At 34.0% G+C, this 14,817-nt stretch overlaps 1 protein-coding gene across 1 annotated transcript in view; it reads right to left on the minus strand.

Annotated features, from left to right (window-relative positions):
• The window catches only part of LOC125055911 (cAMP-specific 3',5'-cyclic phosphodiesterase, isoforms N/G), a 343,092-nt gene extending 329,104 nt beyond the window's left edge, over window positions 1–13,988 (minus strand). Inside the window, exons 1-2 of the mRNA XM_047658644.1 lie at window positions 13,894–13,988; window positions 5,034–5,306 (exon numbers count right to left, since the gene is read on the minus strand). The gene's annotated coding sequence lies outside the window, so the exon portion shown is untranslated. The remainder of the gene's footprint in view (window positions 1–5,033; window positions 5,307–13,893) is intronic.
• Window positions 13,989–14,817: the final 829 nt, after the last annotated feature.

The raw sequence follows: 14,817 nt of genomic DNA on the forward strand, positions 1-14,817 counted from the left end.
ATGTCCCTATGACTGCTTACATGCGTTTTAATTGCGTTGCTTTGTTCAATTAGTTTTGTCTAAATAACTATATGTCTTACGTAGTTTTGCACTTCTTGCGCTCGACTCAACTATATATTTTTCTCAGAGTTGTCAGGAAGAGATCGCATGAAAGTGATAAACATTTATTTATTACTGTAACGAAGTGTAAATAAATAAAATATTAAATTGTAATATCGAAAATCGCATAATGGTTCGACAGTAACAGTTAAAGAACTCAATAGCCTAGAACGGTCCTGTAACGTCTTTGACACGCCTATTACTACTATTGTTTTTCGTTATAGTGAAACTTGTATAATAAACGCCTTATTGGCCTTGCAATTAAATATTTGTATCGTTCAGTATAGTCAATGCGGAAAGAATCGTCGTCGGAATGAGGTCGCTGCAGTGGTAATTTACCTTTTTGTTATGTTGACAACGCTGTTACGTGATTATAGTTCGACGGTCGATAATTAAATAATTGATAATTAAAATCGATAAATAAAGTAACGCGTAGTAATTGAGATTTATATCAGTTTATACAACTGCCTCGCCGGTTCTCTTTCTATATATACTATATCTCTGTCTATCTCTATGATATTGTTTTTGTTAGAAAGCTGATGTGATCAAAAACCAGCTAAATTTAAAGATTCGTCAGTGCTTTTTGCAAGTATCTTTTTAGTTAAATGCTTTTAATTTTAAAAAGAGCGGTAAAAAGGCAGCGTAATATAAAACCGTTAAAAGATCCATATGATTCTGTCAAAGAATGCAAGTAATAAAAGTGTGCACTTAAACGCGGAACATTCTTCGCTATACTGATCCTTTGGATCTCAAAGGTTAAGGCGGATGAGTGCAGTGTAAGCTGAATGCAAATTCTATCTTTGTAAATAACGAGGCTTTTAAATTCTTCTTATAATTTTTAAGTCTCTTTACTTTTGAGGAAATCAGTCTGACCTTTATGATATAATGATGTATTTAAGCCGGAAATACATTACGAAATTAGTGGCAGTTATGAAATCCACATCGCAGTAACCGTGGCCCCATCAGCATCAAAGCTATATAATTCTATATTCAATGTATATATATAAATATCTGTATCTATAAAGCTATGAATTAAAAAAAAGACGTTGGTGGATTCGAGCATGGTTAACAAGAAAGCATTTGTATGCAATTAAGTTAGTCTCTGAATTAGCAGATGAAGATCCTGAGAGCTATAAAAACTATGTTGGAATGAATAAAGATAATTTTAATTTTTGACTGAGAAGAGTTTCTAACAAAATATCTAAACAAGATGGATATGTCCAGAAGCGTTAACAGCAAAACTTAAACTTCGAATTACGCTGCATTTTATAGCAACTGGAAATAGTTTTACTTTATCATACTAATTCAGGGTGGCATCATGTAGTGGTCTTCAAATCATCATCAAAATACACACGCATAGCACAAGTGCTTTCGCGAAACTAGTTTCACGTCGCATCTCCATCATGAAATTAGTTGCATGCCACTAATTTCATAATGTAATTCCGGCTTTTGCAGGTGTATAAAATTTCGTTAGTGTAGATATTTTTGTCCAGAACACAACTCGTCTTGAGTTCGTAGAGAGTACATGTACTGTGTAAACTCTTTATAACGAATTACAATGGAGAATTTACTTTATTATAATATCTTTTTTACGTTAGAGTGGGTTTTTCGTTATATCAAATGACGTTATAAGGAATTTACACTGTATATAATATAAAAAAACGCCTTTTAAGCTCTGGGTATCAGCTTTCTGTATCTGTTTGGTGGTCATTTGTTTTTTGTAATAGGCAAGTGGGTGTGTCTGACCCGCCGTTTTTGGGTCTAATGCATGGTTTCCTTACTATGTTAGATTAAACCGTACGAGTGAGTGTTAAGTGCGCACATAGACAGAAAGTCTATTGGTACACAGCCGGGGTTCGAACCTACGAACTCAGGGATTAGAGCCGCACGCTGCTACCACTTGGATAAGAAATATGCTTCTATATTTATTTTATAAAATATTTAACGAGACCTCATTCTAGTCAGAGGTTCTATCAGATTAATAATATAAGGCGGTTTAATTTTTAATTACATTTTTAGATGTGAAATCGGCGCTAAGCTCGCCGTAATAGTTAGTATTACGTCCTATATAGTTTTTCAAATTTAAATGGCAAGAGGCAGTAGTTATTTGAATAATTCTCAATCATGATGTCGTTAGAACCCCAGCTGTGCTCTAATGGATGTTTCATTGTGCACAGCTTCATTGTATTTACAACTTTCTTGTATAGAGTGAGTGGTACAGTACCACCAGTATGTTTTTGGCAAAAATTTGACAACATATGTAAGGCATAGAGGTGATCGTCTACATGCCTTTAATGATGCAGAAATCTATGATTATGTATGGATTCGGATTAACACCTGCAGCTGAGTTTCATCATCGGACGTCCGTCGTTCCACAACTGAGCGTTTTTAAGGAACTTATTGCCGCGTACCATCACGATAAGGAACCAGCTGCCCACTGATTGTATTTCCGAACCAATTCGACTTAGGGTCCTTCAAAAATAAAGAGCCTACCAATTATTAAAAGGCTGGCAACGTACTTTGCCCTCTGGCAATGTGAGTGACTAGTACTTAACATCAGGAGAAACTCTTGCCCCCTGTTACATAAAAATGAAATATTTGGTTCACTACCACAACCAATCCCGCTTGACTTACATTCAATATGAACAGGCTCAGATTTAAAAAAAAGAAAGTGTGCAAAGAACACATGTCAGAAGTAAAACGTCTTTAGCGAACTAATTTTGAAGTCTTGTTCATATTTATACAAATCTACAAATTTCCGAGACTTTGAGGGAGGGAAAAAGGAAGACGTGTTAGGAATTTAATTAATTTAATTGTGATTAAAATTTTAAAAGTGTCGAAGATTAATACAAATACAAATAATGAATTTAATTTTTTAAATTTATTTCGTCGATAATAAAAACACGTGGCATTTTAATTTAAAATTCATAATTTGAGATTTCAATAAATTATTTTGCATAAGTAACATATAAAATACTAATATTTAATAAATTCTCTTTGCGAAATTTTAAAAATAGAATTTTTATAAGTTATTCGCCCTTTTCACTCTCTATCAATCGGTCTCAATCGCTCTCTCCCTTTTCTTCGACAAAAACGCTGCACATCTTCGTGACTTATCCGCTAAATATTTACCCTCATGCGCCTAAAAAAGTTTCACTTCAAATATTTACATTAAAAAAAACGAAAGAGTAAATAGTCTAAGTTATTAACTATAGAAGTCTTTACTAAAGTGTGAAAGTTCTCAGTAGAATTCAGTTTCTAACTGTCGGTAAATATAGTATCGAGAGTTAAGTTCACTGAACACATAGTTTGTTTGTTTAATCATTTGTTTATTTTAGAATCAGACGGTGTATTTTAAGCCGGGTCCAACTTTTATTAGGTAAAATAAATTAGAGAGTATATGATTTTGTATTACTCGCGTATTATAAACATGAATTTTACCTAATTCAACCAATAAGTATAAAATTGTTCCATATAGGTATTTACCTGCTACATAATTAAGTTTAATCGTTTAGTTTCAAAGAATTAATATCTAAATGCTTTAGGGAGCTACTATATTTATTAATTTATTGATACAACTTTAACAGGAATTTAATTCGAATTTTCCTTTTCTAAGAACAAAATATTAAATTATAGTTTAAAATCTCGTGATAATTAATGTATACACACCGAAAGATAAGATCCGCAAGTTACACTAATATAGCAATTTGCGACGTATCGTGGTAAATTTATAAACTAACGGATATCCATTCGTAAGATTAACCAATCAGAGCGCACATGCCGATTGATTATCGCTTACTTATTATATTCGCGTGAATTTGATAAGTTTATCAATTTGCGAAAATGATAAACTTATCAAATTCTCAATTATCAAATCTCTCGTTTAGAATTCTACGAAAGTGTATAAAATTGCGAATTTGCGATTTAGTTATAGTCCGGTCACATATATATTCCGTTGACGTTTTTATTATATCTTAATTCATATTACCACTCTAGACCTCCGGGTTGATGTTGTTTACCAAAGAGGCATAAAGGCAATTTAACTACACTATTATAATTTAAAAATAAGCTGCATAAGTCATGCGTAATTGACTGTAAGCTGAACAATCTTCATCGACAAAAGTCAATTTCACAAGGAAGTCCTGTTTTTTCTAAACCGCTGCGTGAATTACGTTATATAATAAACTTAAAAGATAAGCATATTAGAGTTAATTATTGTAACACCTGAAATACCTATCAGTGCCACAAATACAACTCGTTTCGCGTCACTGATCAGCCGTCTGTGTCATCAAAACCATAATTCCCAAAAGATCAAACTGTAATGAAATTGGTAAGACTTCTAGTTGCCTTCACAGCTCGTAAACATTCCAATAAAATACATTATGCCAAATTGGCTTTAACAAAATCTCTGACTTGTCTCCTGTCAGCCCAGTGTGAACAGAAAGAGCCAAATGAGTGAGAAATATAATAATATTGATTCGATTTAGTGTTCAATATGTTGAAAGGGGCTCGAAATGCGTGATATTTTGGAAGACACAGAAGACTGGCGTTTTCCGCTACTAATAATTGTTTTTGGAACGAAGTTCCTTATCGCGCGTTGTGAAAGGGGGCTAGACGGAAAAAATTCTTACGAAAAGTTGTCACGACACTTTTTTGCTATTTGCTATTGTAATACACCGCTGCTATTCTTGTCCGATCACCGAAGTTAAGCAACGTCTGGCGAGGTAAGTACTTGGATGGGTGACCGCCTGGGAACACCTCGTGATGTTGGCTTTTTTTTTTCGTAGTAAGATTGGTGTCGAGAAAATCTATCATACTGTTATGATACCAATTAACATATAAATTAATCGAAAGGAATTTCGTTCCATCCGGGTGTCCCTCGACACCTCTAAAGTTTTTTATTATTACTTAATAAATATTAATAAAGTACTTACCAAACTGTTCGTTTTCTGAATGGGAGCTTCCATCTCTTAAGGCATAGTCGGCTTTATCAGAAGCCGCCGCGCGCGCCCCGCACCAGGGCACGCAGCAACGGAACACCCCCCCTCCCACCACCTTGCTGCCGTCACACTTCCCGGCCTATACACTTTACACTTCCCGTACATGCACTTTACAAACACTTTACACTTTAACACCATTCGCATCACTAAAATTTAATGATCAGACATAGTAACATTTCTTGATGTCTCAAAAATTTTGTCCGATTTCTATGAATTGTGCAAATTGCTTTCGGTTCACTTATGGTTGTGGCATGACTCAAATCGACTTAAATAAGACTAGTTTTATCCGCCTTGATTCACGTGATAATGTTTACAGTGGATCCAAGCAGTTTTTATTACTCTCATACGCTACTAATACTTGGTAAGCTATTCATATTTTGACAGATTTTACCCGAAACGATTATATTGAAAGACAGGATTGTTTTTAGTTTCCGATGATAGATATTGTAAAGTTTTATATAAATGGTATGTTACATATGTATAGCACGATTTAAGCAAGGTAATTAGCATTTCCTATAGCTGCAATTGTGTATGTAAGAAAAAATTGTGAAGGTCATATTACTAACCTAACCTGTACTATATTAAAAAAAATCGGTTGTCTGTAAAGTCGGTTTACTGACGATAGTTGAACGTCACAACGTCATAAGAAAATACTCATGGAATGGTTGCATTTTTCAAAATAAAATTTTAATTTTATTTGTTTGATACATATAGAGGAGGTAAATGGAAATCACAATTGAATTGATCGATTACAATATAATCGATATTATACGATATATATACTTTATATACAATAAAGATGTCGAACGCTGCCGAACGCGGAAGCCGATTGTGCCTCTTTGTCGCTCGTTCCGCGCTCTCGCTTGCACTTCAAGCCTTAAATGGAACGCCTCAGAGCGAGGTAACGCCGCATGCGTCATGTTTTTTGGTGCATGCAGCCGGCTCCATCGAATGATAAGACGTTGTCACGTCAAAAAACCAGCAACCCATAAATACAATTGGAAGCTACAAACTATTCGACTGCATTATCCTTCATACAGGTGAGGCAGAGACAGTCGGAAAGACTTGGAGCTCGGTGATATACTAGGCTCAAGACCTAACGCGATGGAGACTCACTATGTCCTCTGTCCCATCTAGGGGTTATAGAACATTAAGTCAAGCTTTCTTTAAGCAGAAATTAATATCAGATATATAATTATAATTTCAATACAGATAATTTTAAGCACGACTCCAAGTACGACTGAATGGTCTAATACTTGGTACTACCACATTTTATGCTATCTCCTACCTCAGAACGTTATCGATAAGAGTCGATTAGCACTAAATTTCCACAAAGGCTTACACTTTATTACCATTAAAGCTAGTTTAAACACAGATTTCATTGCCATATCAGAGAGCCATAAAATCATAATCCTCGACTCATTAATTCCTATCTGCAGCTAGTGATACGCCTTATTCCGAAGAAAATCTCGTTTATATATTGAAGAGCTCTCGTTACGTATCTTTGATTGGATTTTTCTTGCCCCATTCATATATAAATCTCAGTCACTAACATTGAGTTGTATCTTTCCATCACAGCGTACACATTTTGATGCTAAAACTGTTGTACACAAACAAAAGAAAAAGCGCATGGTTTTGTTTTTGTAACTGATTATAATGTTCTTGTTATCATTTATATGAAAAAAGGTCCAACCACCGTGCAACTATAAATACGTGGAGCAAAAATATTATATTTTCATAAACATTCATATTTTAACTTTTCGCATGCAACTGTTGTAAACAAACAAAAGAAAGAAGCGCACGGTATTGTTTTTGTGACTGATTAGAAAAGTTCTTAGTATAGTCTTTTATTAACATAACTCTTGCACATTTAAAGAAAACATTTTTTTAACGGATTGAAGCTATGTATGACTTGATATCGACAGATATACGGGGAAATAAATACAGATAATATAACTTTTTCTACAGCTGTGATACTTTTTGACATTCAACACCTTTTGTCTTCAGTCACAGTGACCACGCACGCTGTAAATCACGCGAATCGTCGGAAAAAAAAATTATGTGAAATAATTATAAGTTTATAATAATACATAGCTTCAATCCGTTAAAAAAGTGTTTTCTTTAAATATAAAAGTTCTTGTTGTAATCGTTTTTATCAAAAATACGTGACCTTAACCACCTTCCAACTGAAAATATGTGGAGCGAAAATATTAAATTTTCATAAACATTCATATATCATAACGTATTATGTTTGTGACGATAAGATAATCACACGTATTCCTTGGCAGAGTACCAATTAGTCACATAATTCCTCATACAGTTATTAATGTTGAGAACAAACACTTGTCTTCTACGGAAATAGAACTACTTTATACACGTCTTTAATACAATTTCGTCTTGTATAGCGCTGAGCGAATTATTATGTCTATATAAGTCATATGCAAATATATGTCTAATTATTATTAAACTCAAAATACCTTCATTCATATAGGTAAACAAGCACACTTATGAATGTCAACAGAAAAGATGTCAAATTAATTTTAAATTTACATTTACTACCAGTTCGCAAGTCAAGGGCGTAGAGCGGGCAAGAAGAACTGGCAAGAAACTCTCCGCCACTGTTTTTAATCGCCAAGTTTTGAGTAATACAAACTGTTTGAACTGGAGCAAATCAATCCCAAGGATTAGGATCCTTAAAACATTCGTCAAATTTATAAAAGGCTTTATTGATTAATTTACGATTAGCAATTACGAATTTATTCAGTGATAGTTCCCTAATTTCGCTTGAGAGTATGTTGTAAAAACGAATACAATTTCCATATAAGGAGTGGTTTATCTTCTGGAGTCCGGTTGCTCGTACACTTAGATTAGTAGTTCTCTTTCGAGTATTATACTGGTGAAGTCACCATTTGTTTTAAAAAGTTGTTTTAATTTCATAACTAAAGATTTTTATTTATTTTACTCCGGCAACTTTTTGTTCAACAGTTCGCAGAAGTAATTTTAATTTCTTATTTGTGAAGATCAATCAGCAATTACATTTGATTTACTCACGCAAATTTTATTTTATTTATGGAGAGGAATTAACGAAATTTAAATTACAATTTAAAAAGCAAACCTTTTTCCCGATTTCGTACTTTAAGTAGGAATTCCATTTACATAATAGCTTGGAGCTACGAAAAGGTGCAGTAATGAGAGCAATACTAAAACCTCTAGTAAAACTTCCGCAGTATACATTCAATAAGGCTACTTCTTATGTGCTCTTTGAGAATCGCAGTAGAATGCTAAGTGATCGTAATGCCTTCAAAAACTCGCGCTTATTCCAGTTCTCTAGTAAGAAAATTGAGACCCTAATAGATGCACAAACGCATTACTATCTCTTGAAAAAATATTCTCTTTAATAAAGAATAATTATCTAAGTAATAAACTGATATCTACGCAATCATCTTGACGTATTCTCTTGTTATTGTTTCATACAATTTTGTCTATTAAATAACTTTGTAAAGAAAATTGTACCTAAAACCTAAACTTAAGTAATAAGAGTCAAAGTCAGATAATTTATTTCAATTAAGCCTATTTAAAAGGCACTTTTGAAAATCACAATATATGTGATGGCCATGTACTTAGAATTAAAAAAATCTACTACGAGTATAATAAATAAAGTAGACGCATGAAGATTGCTCATATATACACAGAGAGAGACGATGAATCTCACATGGGCAGAAAGAAGAGTGGAACATATGGTCACCAGGTAGGAGGTACTGACTGCGAGAGGTAGAGGCTTATGTATCGAGTGATGTAGGATTCCTAAGAAATCAATATAAAATACCAGAAGAATTTGAAGATTAGTACAATACACATCAATATTAATACAACAAAATAAAAAATAATTAGTTGAGTAACCCGTGGTGAGATTTGTGGTTATAGTTACGTTACGAGATTCTTGGCATAGTTTTCACTGTCATATTTCCTTTCAGTCTATGTACTGCCTAAGTTATATGGTATTTTTGGTATTGGCTACGTTAAGGTCCATGGTATCTGCCACCCCTAACGATTTTAAGATACCTCTCTCGCGTCATCCACTTTCATAATATTTTTAATTTTATTTTATTTACTAAACACCTTTACACATAATTTTTTTTTTCTACTCAGAATTATTACATTCCCTTTCTTTCTTTTTTTGCCACAGGCGCAAACTAGCTGCTGTGGTCTGTGGCAGAATGACCAGCGTTGTGGTATATTCTGCTCCTCAGCATAATGCTGAGCCAGGGCCAATTACAACCACAGCACACACGCATTACACACTTGAAACGAACCAAACGAGAAAAGGGATTTTTTAAGTCTTTCATTATATTTTTTATTTTATTTAAATGGTATGTCTATATTCACCAAGCATGGTCCTCCGTTATGGGTACTTTCAGTAACTCCTGGCTAATTCAGGTATTTACAAGGCCTACTCAACCCAATTTCACCATCCAACATTTCTTTGCATTTCCTACTCGTTAACTGATTCTCATTCATCCGTTCTACATGTTCAAATCACCAGCATAGCCTTTCGTATACTTGTCATTCTTTTAACTCATATTGAGCAGCAGTGTTTAAAAATATGACATTCATTTTCCCTTGAACCTTCGGGTATGTGGTAAAGCAAAACAATTAAAAGGAACTTAATAACATATATATGTGTGTTAGCAAACATTAACCGATGCAATCTTTACATAGTGATTACTGTGTCACTGCACTATGCAATGTAATTATTTAAAGATTACACAAGTTGAGACGTAGTTTACAATCAATATATCTCTTAAGTACTTAAGATGTTTGTATTGATAAAAACATTCTTAAGTACTTTAATTTAATTTAACAGTTAATCTGTCTCACAGACACAAGTTATCAGCTTCAAGTTAAGTCAAAAATACATACATATATCTAAATTTAAATGACCAGTGGCGGTACATTTTTTTATGCCACAGGTCGCAATCGGGTAGGAGGCTCATCTGATATGGACACTCACATTGCCAGAAGGCTTGCAAGTGCGTTGCCGGCCTTTTAAGAATTGGTACTCTCTTTTCGTGAAGGACCCTAAATTGAATTGGTTCGGAAATACTTTAGTGGGTAGCTTGTTCCACATAGTAATGGTTCGCTGCAAAACTGCTTAAAGAAGCGAACAGTTGTGGAACGACGTCAAGGTGATACGGATGGTATTTTGTATTCTGCTTTGACGTCTGATTATACTCGTTTTGGCCTTATATTTCTTGATCTCTTAGGTACTCCGCCCAACTAAAGCATGCCGATATTGTCCTTCACCGTTCGAGCGAATGTTAAATGCGCATAGAAAGTCCATTGGTGTCCATTGGACCTCATAAGAGTCGCACGCTGAAGCCACTAGGCCAACACTGCTCTTCGTCTTTAACCTTCACAGATCGCTAACCTTGACAATGCTAAAAACAATTGTCAATAAATTAGAGGAAAATCATAACCGCCTAATAACAAACCACTTATGGAATAGCCACCAATAGTGACAATCAATTACAGCCAGTTGAGCGGTCGTTGTGTTCAATTGCTTGACTCAATTTTGCAGTCGTCATCAGCGTCAATACGTAGAACCAAAATGAGGCTACTAGTATGTGTGCAATAATAAATCTAACCTATACATCGTTAATATACAGTGTATCTTCCGCCTCGTAATTAGCTAGTTATATATACAAATTATGACCCATAACCCTAAGACTATTTTATGCATTTTATTAATATTAGTTTTGTTTATTTACACAATACACATTTACAATATAATACATAAAAATTATGAGAGATGCAACGGGCGGCCTTATCGCTAACAAGCGATCTCTTCCAGGTAACCATAGTGGGGGGAAAATCGAAATATTATGGGTAAAGTGCAAGAAGTGCATAACCAAATCTTATAAAAAATATATAGAATCACCAACCTTAATCTAAAATAATATAAAAAAATTAATAATGTTTTAGTTGGTATGTAACCTGCTTTTATACATGTATATTTAAGGTAACGAAACGTAAATAAATAGATATATATTCTAGCTATTTTTAGCTTCTTTATCGTCGTTTGACTCTAAGGATTCCAATATATTGTTTCTAATAATAATAATATTAAATCGCAAAGAAATTATTATTGATTAAAAAACCGCACAATTGGCCATACAAAAATTGGCATGCAACATCATATTAATTATCATAATGTCATAATAATAAGAACAGTTAATTATAAGTATCAGCTCGACGTCCATCGTTCCACAACTGAGCGTTTTCTAAGGCAGTTTTTCGTGCACCACCACTATGTGGAACCAGTTGTCCACTGAAGTATTTCCGAACCAATTCGACTTAGGGTTCTTCAAGAAAAGAGCGTACAAATTCTTGAAAGGCCGGCAACGCACTTGCGAGCCTTCTGGCAGTGTGAGTGTTCATGGGCGGCGGTATAACTTAACATCAGATAAGCCTCCTGCCCGTTTGCCTCCTATTACATTAAAAAAAACTCTCCCAAGCTATAAAGGCCCTTTGCCTTTAAAAAAATTATATGAATACTTTATTGAGTTGCATAATGATTTGAATAGGTATTAGTTTGTTTGATAAAACTTATATACACTTATATACATAGCATCAAAAAGTCTTTAAGTAATAATTAGTTTGTACATTAAAATAATTTGAGAGAAATCTAAAATTCACTGTTAAATAAAATGTACCTTTTCCTTTATAACATTGTGTTAACTAAAACGTGGCGATGAACTACTTCACATAATCCCTTAAGCGTCTGCGTTGTATAATTTAATTGCATTCATAAATGTGTTATCAGTTGAGATTTCGCCGCGTATAAAAATTATCAACGTTGAAAGAAAATATTTTTACCGCGCCATTAAACCGAGGTCATATTGAGTTACGATTCAATAAACAAGACTTTTAAAGTTTTCCTTTTTACGAACTTGAATGCTATTTAAGCTTTCATTAAATTGAAATAAGATTAACATAGACTGATAATTTTATATATCTTAATATATATAAATTACGTGTCACGTTGTTTGTCCGCTATGGACTCCTAAACTACCGAACCGATATCAATCAAATTTGCACACCGTGTAGTTTGATCCAACTTAAAAGATAGGATAGCTTACATCTCAATTTATACCCGCAATATTATTTTATTGCAACATATTTGTTTATTATTTAATAGTACAATTCTAACAGATGGCGCTGTGTTGAAAGTACCAACGTTTCACATAAGCTACAATTTAATGGCATAACCACCGTTTCCCTTGAATAGTTTGCTACTATGCAATATAACAAAAACCTTAGCCACAGAAACGCGTGGCCGGTCTGCTAGTATTAATATATAATTAGTTTATTATCATGGGTTGGAACATGTGCACCTAATGGCGGAAAACATAGCTCCAAATTCCTTACTGAACTCACAACCTGGTGGCTAGAGAAAAACCGCAAAATCGAGGCTGCGTTGGTGAGATGGAGTTATCAAGGACCTCGAATATATGGGTTCGAAGAACGCTAGGAGAACGAAATAGATTGCGGTGGCGAAATATACTTGAGGATTCTAAAGCTCACAGGGAGCTGTATAGCCATTGATGATGATGAAAATTTATTATAATTAAATCAGCGGTTTAATATTATATGAAACTGAATGTTATATATTTGTGTATTCTAACTTTCCCGTCCCTGTTTTGGAAAAACAGTTAAAAAATACTAATTTAGCTTCTATACCGATATAGAAGTCATTTATAAAATGTACAAATAATTTTTCAAGCTCTATATATCATACTAACAAAAATGTTCCTTTAAAAAATATATTATTATCATATAATGTAAATCCACGGCAAATACTAAGACATATTATTAGATTTGCTCTATCATTTGCCAATTGATAATAATAGTCGCTAAATAGGTCATGTCGTTTATAAAAAGGCTTGTTCGTTTATATACAAACATACACATTCTAAACGTTATTTATTAAAAAAAAAATTTTTTTTTATTATTGTAGGTTAATTCAGTTTATATACTATTTGGATTTTCACTTTATTTTATTATTTATATAGCAAGCACTTATCCAAAAGTTATTATTTGTGTTTTAAACATAATTTATTTCAAAAACATTTGTTGGTGTACATCAAATTTGATTCCGTTGATTACTCTGAATTAAATAACAGCTCTACAGGCCGATTAATGTTATTAAAATTTAATATTTATAGACTAATGCCCAATATCCGTAAATAATACTCAAAATTAGTGATTATGTCTTTATATGTATTGATTGCAACAAACTGTTTACGTTCTATGGGTCAGATCACTGGCCATGTTTATTTTTAACTATCCACTGATTATTGTTTATTTTCTTTAGTCTCAGTGTTAGTCTTCAGGCGAAAGGTTTGGCTAACCTTACAAATTTGTACTTTGTACTGATGGTTTTTAATATTAATACAAACTCTTGCTACAAATTATTGATCAAAACCTTCACACACATCACGAAAATCATTCAAAGCCTCTTTTGTAAATAACGCAGAGGTCACAAAACGCATTTCCCGTGTTAATTTGTTCAGGAAGTAGAAAAATCGCTCTAATGGTTAAACGACTCAACAAGTATATAACGTCTAAACAGGTGTAGTAAGCCATGATAAACGAAATTTTACACAATATTAGCACCGCGAGCGCTAATGAACGTATTTTACTCGTTTATCAGATTAAACTTATCTTGTATGTCGTAACGTCATAATTTATAAAAACTTAACCCATTAGTGAACCGATAACACGTTATCTTTACCGATTGGGGATTCAAATCACACACAGAGCCTCTCAGCTCGGTTAGCTAGCGTTCGCGTACATAGTCGTTGACGCGTCGGCAGAGCGGCGTCGCTTCAGCCGGTAGATCGCGACTGACGGCCGACAGCGTCTCACACCCTACCGCGCGAGCGGGACGCACATACACTCCTTCCTTTACTACAATTTTAGCCCTAAAATCCTCCAACTTAACTCCCATTTACCTTGCCCGTGGTGGAGCCATGCCACGGATACTACGACAGGAGATAGAGATGCTGTGGTCCGTTCTATCGGCGATATATTGAACGTGCTTGACTGTTGTTTGACCGTGAACAAAATCGTTGACAATGGAGATTTTGTTCTGCATTGTTATCATGAATAAACATTTTAAAGATAGCAGTTACAATGTTAGCAGTTGTTCAGTTTAATATGGTAATGTCACGCATAATAACGCAGTTGTTTAATGAAAGTTGGATTTAATTTGTGACGTAGAGCTTTGCTACATAAATGTAGTGTTAAATTTATAATGAAATTCACGCTATAAAGGTGTAAACATGTTAGTTATTTAAGCGTTAATGATTTAAAAATGTCTGTGAAAGTATTTTGTTCACTACTCTCAAATCTACGTGGACTATAAAGATGTTTCAGGACGGGAATAAAATTTTAGTATACCAAAGTGGAGCGTTTCGTAGAGTACCCTATTCCGGCAGGACAGCGTGACCTTTCAATTTTATAACATACTAGAAAGCTATGTTTACTTCGTTGTATCGTGAATTTTGTAACACCGGAATATCAACAAATGATATTTAACCTGAAATTCGTATCAACGCGGAGTTTTCTTTTGTTTAGTCACATGCAATGAAAAGAGCATTGTTGGCCTAGTGGCTTCAGCGTACGACTCTCATCCCTGAGGTCGTAGGTTCGATCC

Source organism: Pieris napi, chromosome 14 (genome assembly GCF_905475465.1).
Source record: "Pieris napi chromosome 14, ilPieNapi1.2, whole genome shotgun sequence".
Classification (NCBI taxonomy): Eukaryota; Metazoa; Arthropoda; class Insecta; order Lepidoptera; family Pieridae; genus Pieris; species Pieris napi.